This window comes from Zosterops lateralis (genome assembly GCF_965231275.1).
Source record: "Zosterops lateralis genome assembly, chromosome: 10".
NCBI classification, from domain to species: Eukaryota; Metazoa; Chordata; class Aves; order Passeriformes; family Zosteropidae; genus Zosterops; species Zosterops lateralis.
The window spans coordinates 12,501,192-12,507,191 of record NC_139770.1 but is presented as its reverse complement, the minus strand read 5'-3'; positions in this window follow the sequence as shown (position 1 = coordinate 12,507,191).

Genomic DNA, 6,000 nt, shown 5'->3' with positions numbered 1-6,000 from the left:
GATGGAGCTGCTTCTGGGGGTCATCAACCACAGACTGGGCAGAGAAAGTGTGGGTCTTCCTGCTCAGAAAGAAATATTTCCAGAATATTTTTCTCCACTTCTAGCAGAAGAGATTATGTTTTTACACTAAAGTGAGCTAGTTTCAGACAATCATACTGCTGATCCTGGAGCTGAAGTTAAAATCCCTTTGCCAGGCAGAGGGGAATGAGGCTTCCCAATGCCCAAAACAAGGTGCTGGGGAAATACCACATCCCTATGTGCAATCCCTGCTGCCTGGTTCAATGTCTCCATGGACTTGTTTTAAGCAGCAGAATGAGAAGTCACTAGTAGGAAATGTAGGCATCTGCATTCACACTTGACTCTATTGTTTCATAAGTATTAGCAGAGAGATTGAAAATGTAATTATGATAATTAAGCTAAATTGCAATCTTCCTACGGGCGCTACCAAATTATTTATATCAACTCTTCATCCTAATTCCCTTAACTGTTCCCTGGCCAGTGAAGGAAGAACCCTTACTGCTTTGGGCTGCCTGCGCTGTGTTCCAGTGCAGGCAATCCTCGACGGCATTTGTGAAACAGCAGCAAGTGCCAGTTCTTACTCAGTAGGAAACTGGGATGGGAAAAGAGCTAGTGAGGAACAATGGTGCTGAGGGCAGAGCACTTTGGGGGCAAAGAGCCACAATAAGAGGGGAGAGCCAGAGGGAAGTGTGGAGGACTGGGAAAGGCAGTGCCCAGCTGCAGTCAGGGCTGGCTGGAAAGGGCAGAGCAATGCTGGGCAGATACTCAGTGGGGCTGGATTTGGGCACTGCCTCTGCTGTCCCTTGGGGCTGAGGGTGCACCTCCCACTGTGATTTTTGGAGCTGTAGTGAGGACAGATCCCAGTGTGGCAGGACTCAAGGGCCATGGCACAGCCTGGCCAGCCTGGTGTAGAGCCTGGCCCTGCACGCAGACCCAGCAGCAGCACCAAAGCTGCTGCTGCTCTGCCAGCTCCCTCCAGGAGCACTGTCAGCTCTAATTAATGTCACAGTTCAGCTTGTTCACGCATCCGAGCCGACCGCGGGCAACTTTACGGTGCCGCGGGAGGAGAGATGAATCCCGTCCCAGAGCCTTTGCTTTGTGTCCCCCCTGCTCATCTGTGCCACAGCAGCAGGGATTTCCAGACCCAGATGTGACACTGAGCATGTCACCCCTCTTTGTGGGGTGGCAGCAGGACCTGCTGCAGGAGGCAGGCTGCCCGGCTGCCCTCCATCTCGGAGCAGGAGTGTAAGGGAGGAGGCAAAGCCCTTTACTGTAACCAGTTCTCCAGAGCTCTTCCCACAGAGCAGAGAACATATGTTTGAGCATATGTTCCAATTTTGGGGCACAGGGACAGATGATGTATACCATGATGTGCCACCACTGTGTCCAAGACATCTGGGCAGTGGCATGAAAGCCCAGATGCCTGCAGCTAGCAGACTCTGACCTTCATCAATCTTGAGCTATCCTGTCCCAGACCTTGCCCAGTTCCTACCATCAAAGGGGCTTGATTTAAGCCCACACATGGGAGCTGTGCTCTGGCTTATCAAGTCTGAGCATGCAGAACATCTCCCAGCTTGGGAAAAAGCATTCTTCAGCCTTTCTCCCACCTCCACCCCTCAGCAGCAGCATGGACCACAGTGATCAGGGTTGGATCTTGGAGGGTGCTGGGCAGCTGCAGCCTGGAGCTCAGCTCCTTGCAGAGCCACCTTGTCGAGCCAAGGGCTGGATTGGGACCTTGTCCTTCATTATATAACTGTTTCTCTGAGTGTTTTCATAGCGCTCAGCCCTCCTACCAGGCAGGGCCCCCACTGGCAATGGGGAATGTCATGGTTTTCTGAATGCATAGCTTTGATTTCCTGCTGGGCTGTAGCAGCGGACAATTCTGCTCCCCCCCAGCTCATGCACCTTGCCAGGCATTAACCAAAATTCAGGCCCCTACAAGACACCAGGCAGCAAGCTGGAGGTGTCAGCTTGTCTGAGGTGGGCGATGGAGATGTGGAGAGAAGCAGAACCTGAGAGGCTGGGTCAGTTCAGTTCCTCCATGGGGCTCTTTGAGCCCCGCGGATGAACCGACCTGGCCTGGCCTCTGGGACCCCACGCTGTCCCTGTGCTGCCCTGGCTGCCTGCCCTCACATTCCTGTCCTTGCACATCATCTCCTTCCAGCTGCTGAGGAAAACAGCCCCTGCTGCTACCAGCGGCTGGGGTGAGGAGGGGGAGACGCCTTCACAGCACATGAGCTCTGCGGGAGCTGGGGCTGCTGCTGACCTTGGAAATGCAGGGTTTTTTTCTTCCCAGCTCCAGGAGAAGCAGGAGGTGAGGCATAGCTGGCTGGCACTGCACTCTCCTTGCAGCACACCAGTTTTTTTCATCATCAGTGGGACCCTGTCCACCCTCACCCAAGAATACCAGGGGCTGTGCAGTGCTGCCACCCACAACCCCTTGGACAGTTTGACAGTAGGTTGCCTGCCTTGTGCCTTCCCTGCAGGCTGAAATTGGGGATCTTTTCCCCACTAAATAATAGAGGGTTTGGCGTGATGGCCAAGAATTGGGCAATGGGACAGTTGTGATGCCTCAGGAATGACTAACAACAGTGGGACAGGTCAGCTGCTCTTCTCCAACACACTGCCAAGGAGGAAATCCTGACGCCTTCCTGCTTCTATGGAAGTCACAGTGTGTGTGCTGAAGGTGACTTGAAACTGTCCCAGGGTTGTACTTGATACTGAGTATTGCCTGTAGCCCCCAAAAAGAAGGAGGTTTTCACCACTGACCTGGTGCCATTCAACAAGATTTCACATCCAGGAGTCCAAAGCAGCCCCTCAGCCAGCAGTTCCCACATTGTCCCCCCTGTTCAGGCAAACTGGATGTGCCCCATGCAAGGCACATCTCCAAACTAAACTGCAAATAATTCTGGATCTAAATCAGTACTAGAGTCTGGGCTAAAAGTCATTTCATGGCTTGGCTCTCATTCCACTTGACCACTGGCTGATTTTTCTGGTTGCACGTGATATTTTTTCCTGTTATGGATGAGGAAGACCTAAAGATGGGAGAAGGGCATGCTAAGGGCAGAGAAAAACAAGAAGTTGTACATGGGATCCTGCCAACACTTCCACATTTGTGTGGTCCCCCCTCAGCCTCGTTTTCAGGAAAAAAAATCCATAGTACACCAGCAAATACACAGTCAATAAATAGTATTAGCAAAAAGGGCTCTTTCCCCCTTAATCTCTTCATATTCTGGGAGCCATCATTGTTGCATGGAATACTCACATGCTCTATTTAGCCATAACACACTCAGGGAACCTCAGGTGCAGCACCTAAGCTGACTTGCCAGAGCATGAGCTCCATGTGTCAGGCTCAGAGCAGGATCATTGCCTTTCCTAGTGTTGTGTTCTTTGTTATAGGTATTTTCTGGCCAATTCATCACACACTGCCAGCTAGCTCAGAGATGTATGAAGCTCAATGTTCAGCCTTGCTGTGCTGGACACCTCCTTGGCTGGCCCACCATGACTGGGCAGGGCAGTGATTTGCACCAGGGGCAGATAGCAATGTTTGACATGTAATTTTGCAAACACCTGTTCCTGCATTTGACTTCTTCCCCCACAGTTCAAACCTACTGACAGAGCTATCAGGCTGCCTTAGCTCTCCTTTTGCTTGCCTGTCCCTGGAAAAGCAGTGGTGGGATGGGGCTGCTGGCTGTTGGGGAGCAGTTTCAGAGTCTCTGCTGCTCTTTGCGCAGCCCTCACGCCTCCACTGCGTCAGGGGCTGATTCACCATCCCCAGCTGTAAGGCTGAGTTAGTGCTGATGGATGGAGCCTGATGAACAGGGAACGTGTCCCTGCCCACAGCCCGAGCAGGGGCAGTGCCACTCTGGGTGGGACACTGTCCATGGGCAGCAGCCCTGGCACAGGGACTGGCATCAGCCCTGTCACCGAGCAGAGACCACAGAACAGTGTGTCTGTGCTCTGTGTATGGGAACAGGCCTTTCCCAAAGCCCCGCTGCACCTCCCCACACCAGCCCATCAACCAGCAGTAGGCTTTTCAGCTTAGCAAGCAGCTACTTGTTTAAAAAGGAAAAAACAGCAGCAGGCTCAGCCTTTCACTCAAATCTATTGAAGAGAAGGTCTCGCTCTCTCCTCCTCTCCTTTTTCTAGGAAGATGTTCCTTCAAACTTGCTGTGTGGAAAATAAAATGACCTTTTTCTCCTCACATGCACTTGTTCTCATTTGCAGACCCCGGCATGCTGCAACGGGGAGGGCAGGGCAGCTAAGCACACATGAATAACCTCACACCAGCACTGCAGATGTACATATGACACTTTTTTCCTATGGTTCTAGTACCAAAATATCCCAGGCACAAAGGGATTTGGACTCTACAGCTAATGATCTATACAGGCTTCTAAGGAAACTGCACAGTAGTCCTGCTAATGGCTTCAAGGGGAAATGCTTCAGGCCCTGGCTGCTGCTACTGCTGCTCAGGGAATTGTGCTTTTAGCTCTGGCATGCGATAAAAACCTTTTCTCACTGTTGCAGACACGATGGCTCTTCTGGAGAGGGGAAAGGCATTGACTAAGCTCAGGCCATTAACCACCTTTAAGCACACACGGAGGATGTAAAGCAAACACCACCCGGTCATTCAACACCCGGGGTTAGTTAACTAACTCCCGTGCCTCCCCCGGCGTGCCCTCTCTGCTCCCCAGGTGCCTCCCCCGGCGTGCCCTCTCTGCTCCCCGGGTGCCGCACTGCTCCCTGCTCCAAGCACTGCCCGCTCCCTGTGCCCCGGGAGAGAGCAGGGCAGTGACAGAGCTCTGGGCACGGGCCTGGGGCACTCACCTCAGCCCAGGGCACTGCAGGTTGGTTCCCTGCTGCCAGCCAGGCACTCTGGCAAGCCCCATCTTGGGGAAAGCACTTTGGGATGAGTTCTCTCTGGTGTTTCATTTCCCCTTCGTGCCCCTTCCCTCCCTGGGAAAGGCAAAGGGAGCTTTGTCTGAGGAAAAGCAGCAAGACACGGTATTTCTTTAGCAAGGTGTGTCTCTGCAGTGCCGGCCTGAGCGTGCTCAAATCCAGCAGTGGCCACTGTCAGCTGCTGCATCTTGCTGCCCATCACAAGGAAAGAAGGTGCCTGGGCAAGAAGGTGCCCACTCTGAGGGGATTCCCCCATTTTCCCATTAGCCCTTCCCGTGAAAGCCACACCACTGTGCCTCCCTCCTCTGACTGACTCATACTGAGACAATGGTCTGGTGTGGTGGCAGATTTTGCAATGGGTTTTAATGAGGTATTTACAAGTTCTGAGGCAGGTTCCTTGCACAAGGAGTGTGGCCTGGCCCTGGCAGCTGGGCTTTTCATTGACATTCCTGCAACTCCACCGATTGCAGCACAGGCACAGTGGAAAACATTTAGACATCAGAAATGACAGATTAATTATCTCTTAATTGATACCTCCACTTGGGGACAAATGAAACCGGAACATCTCTCCTGCCCTGGGAGCCTGCCACTTACAGATTTACAGCTAAAAATATCGCGGCAGTCCCGTGGCTAATCAACTTCACTGCTTACCCCGGGTGAGGTTTTAAAATTGTCTCGGGCTGGCACTGCGAGCAACGAGGGACCAGCTGCAGCACCTGGCTGCAGACAGCATTCACACCGCGCAGTATCCCCAGTGCCCGGGCGAGGGGCACCTGCCTCAGGGCACTATCAGGGCACTGCAGTTGGGTTTCTCCAGACTAGAATCCAGCCAGGGCGCCCTGACAAGAAGTTTCTCACATTTTCTTGCCCATCATTAGCGGCTGCGGAGAGAAAACCTCATCCCTGTGCCTTTTAAGAGTCCTTAAGCGCCCACTGTGTTTCCCTGTAGTGTAACATTTCCAGCGAGCTTGGGAATCACGCCTGATGCTTGAAACAGCCTTTTTGTGCAGTGCTCTCCTGCACCTACAGCCCTTCCCAAGGGATCTCTCCCCACACCCCGGCTCCGTACAGCAATCCACACAC